This window comes from Vigna radiata, chromosome 5, assembly GCF_000741045.1.
Source record: "Vigna radiata var. radiata cultivar VC1973A chromosome 5, Vradiata_ver6, whole genome shotgun sequence".
Lineage (NCBI taxonomy): Eukaryota > Viridiplantae > Streptophyta > Magnoliopsida > Fabales > Fabaceae > Vigna > Vigna radiata.
Window position 1 is genome coordinate 31,050,229 of NC_028355.1, and position 3,827 is coordinate 31,054,055.

Here is a 3,827-nt window from a genome sequence, read left to right on the forward strand (position 1 = left end):
GTGCGCATATGGCGTGCTATGTCGTGGTTGCTTTATATTGTGCTCATGCATAAAAAGGCGCGGCTGGTATGTGGATTTTTTTTCGTGGGCAAATTTGTCTTTTAATTGATAAAAGTAAAAGATTTTACAAATTTATTTATCTATGTAAACTTTAATTTTAATATTAACGTAGGGGGTTTTCACTGTCCACTTATACAACCTGTAAAAATAGTAGTATTTAAAAAATATATATTTATTATTGTATAAAAATACAAAATTATTTTTTACTCAATTTTTAATTAGTATTTTTACCTCAATGCATGATAAATAATTATTATATAAAACATTTTCAATTTTGCTAACGAAACTTTTTACAGTAAATATCTATATAAACTGTCGATGTATTATTTTGCCTTAATTTAATTTTCTTTTTTAATTTTCAAGTGCTTAATTAAAGTTAGCAAAAGTATGATGTTATATAAAATAATTTCATTGCTAAAATATCCAAAGTGGGAGAATTTGTTTAAACTTAACAATTGTAATAAATAATATGTAATCAAAAATATCTAAACTTAACTTGTTATTACTTATCTTTTACTGAAATTTTGAATCTAAAGTTAGCTTAATTATATTAAGATTTTATTTGGATTACTATCCTTAAATGCAGTTAAAGTACTGAAAATCTTATAGAAAAAATTAAAGAAAATTTAAGAAAAATAAAATTCAGAAAATCAAAAATTAACTCTCATATGCATGTCACGACATAATTGGAATAAAAAAATTAATGAAATAACACCTATTATAGAATAAAAAATTTATGTTAAAGACATGTACAAAACACTAAATAGGTTGGGAACTACGAAAAGAAAAATACCAGAAAATTATTTAATCAAACTAAAAGTTCTATAATTTGTTTATAAATATAATTTACAATAACAATATATTGGTGTAATCAAATCCACTGGCATAGCTTGGTTTGTAGGAAAGGGTGGCCCCGAATTTTAATACATAAATAAAAATTATTTATTTAATTTTAATATGTATTTATATATTTTGTCCTCTTCAAAATGTTTGTAGATTTATTTTGACACTTCTAAATTTTTTTTAAGACTTGTCACTACTTATATGAAATCCATTTATCATAATGGTTTATTGTTGATATTGGGTTAAATAATTTACATTTCTTGACTGATAACTTTACTTGCATTTATAATAATAAAAAATATTATCATCAATCCTAAATTTTCAACAAACATATTTAAGTCACTAAAAAAATGGTAGAATGATATCAGAGTACAATAAACAAGATTAGTTTTTGTATACATTTGAATTTGGATTAGTTTATATATAATAAAATTATAGGTATTTTGAAGTGTAGTTGCTCGCTTTTAGAGTATAAGCTGTTGATTTTTAATTTAATTTTCATTTCTATCCATTTCTACATTAACTCGTTTCATTAACTGTTTTATATTATTTTAAACTGCTTATAGATTAAACTAAACAAAGTACACTCTTTCCTTTTCTCGATATCTTTTAGATTTCTATGTAATTATTTTTCTGGACTCGTTCATAGAGAAAAAGCAATAAAGTTTTGTGAGTAAATAACTTTAATGGGGCAGGACCAATTAAAGAAAACAGTGTTTCGGAAATTGGAACTTTGTGTACAAATGATAAAGATGGTCACCGATTCAGTGTGGAGAGACATAAAGGAAAAAGTACATTAGAAAATGGGATAAAAGACCGATTAAAGTTTCAGAATCTCTGCACTATTAAAATCTGAGCTTAATCATGTGCTATACATGTCACACTTCCACTGTAGGATGTGTTCATATGGATAGATTTCACTGTTCAGAGAGTTTTGAGAGGGATGAAATTTTTGAAACGGATTTGATACCATAAAATTTGTATTCGATTCCGAGCATAGGAAGAAAAATACAGAAACCTGTATTTGATTTCTATTTATTTTTTTCGGTTTCCCAATTTTCAAAACAGGTACGTTCAATTCTTGACCATTGAATTCGGTTCCATAACTCTTAAATATGAAATGTTTATTTGTATTGTATACTATAATTTTATACTTCTATACGAACTCCAGAGTATTTTATTTCAGTCAGAAATTCACTTATACTTATTGTTACTTAATTTTAATTTTAAGTAAAAGTTAAAATTAGTTAATTTTAAAACCTTTATTTGATTTATTTTTTTAATTTTAAAATATGTAAATTTAATTATTTTAACAAAATTTTGTTAAAATTAGATATTTTAAACTTTTTTTTCTATAATAATATTTATATTATTTATATTATATGACGTTTTTTAATTTTATCTAAAATATGTATTTAAAAAATAAATAAAATTAACAAAATTTAATTGAAAACTTAAAGTCACGTATCCTATGTGACATCCCAAAATTTACATGACATGCATATCAACTTCATCATTTATAATAAAGGAAAACAGTGAAGAGTGATTAAAGTATAAAGGATTACAGTCATCCTTAAACTGTACAATTTGGAAAACTTGAAGAACTAAAGTTTCTCCCTTAAATTACAAAGAGTTTAAAACTTAGAACATGACAAGTTTCCTCAAAATATCCTAGGATAACATAGTTAAAGCTTAGAGAACTAAGCAGCAGCATTTCCTTCCCGATCAAGAGTTGTTTCCAAAGTATCTCCTCACCATCTTCTCCCATCAAAGAGTTGTTTCCAAAGTATCTCCTCACCATCTTCTCCCATCAAAGTGGATGATCATCGCAAGGGAAACAAACCCAAACATGGCACAAACACAAGAAATTGCAAGAGTGAGCTAATTATATAAAAACCTACAACATAGAGCATGTACATACAAGATATTGATTTAAAGCAAACAAGATAAAACATTCATCCTATCGTGTTAAATACTATACTTGACTCGTCCGGACTTTAGAATGATAGTTGAGCTATGGCGGATCATGCACCCGTGGTGGCTTGTGATACTTAGGCTCCATTGCCTTGGGCTCCCCCGCCCTGCCACGTTCACGAGGTTAGTCTGTTCCGCGCCTTGGAGCATGATGGAAGCCTCTAAGACTAAGACCTCCTGCTACTCCTCACCACATTGTTCAGTCCTCTCTACGTGAGAAGAAAGACCATTGGAGCGTCAGGAAGACCCCCACCACTGAGCTTCCTACTTTCATTCTAAAACATTAAGAATCTCACCAAGAGATTATACACAGATGGAACTTGGTTTACCACTTGGATCGTACTTTCATCACTTCGTAATCATATACTTTTGTCACAATCAACATATACATAATCTCAACAATATACATCTTTCAACCCATCACAAGATTTATAACATAAATCTTATTACCTTTCATATGCATTATCATCATAACATTTATCCACAAATTTCAAGTTCTAAAATTCAAAGTAATTATTTAATCAAAAGAATAAGTTTACCAACCTTTGTAGACTTCAACCCTCGAATGTAACATCATTTATAAGAAGATCCAAAAGGCAATACAGTTACTCATATTCTATTCCACTACCTATGTAACCTTTCACGTAATACTCTCTCAAATAAAAATATCAAACCAAGAAAATACTTGAACTTCTCCCCTACACCTTTACTTTTAATTTCCTTAAAATCAAATGGACCAATCCTATTAAAATATTCAAATTTCAAATCCAAATAAAAAATTTCTCTCCTAAACATAATTTTCCATATATAAAATAATAAATAAAAAAAACTAAAACGTGTTTACATTAAATCCACGACCATTCCTTTATTTAATTATTTTATCGTTTATATATATATATATATATATATATATATATATATATATATATATATATATATATATATATATA

The 3,827-nt window shown here is 27.0% G+C and overlaps 1 long non-coding RNA gene across 1 annotated transcript in view; it reads right to left on the minus strand.

Annotated features, from left to right (window-relative positions):
- Positions 1-2,414: 2,414 nt before the first annotated feature.
- The window catches only part of LOC111241635, a 2,650-nt gene continuing 1,237 nt past the window's right edge, over positions 2,415-3,827 (minus strand). Inside the window, exon 3 of the long non-coding RNA XR_002667645.1 lies at positions 2,415-2,704. This is a non-coding gene — a long non-coding RNA (uncharacterized LOC111241635). The remainder of the gene's footprint in view (positions 2,705-3,827) is intronic.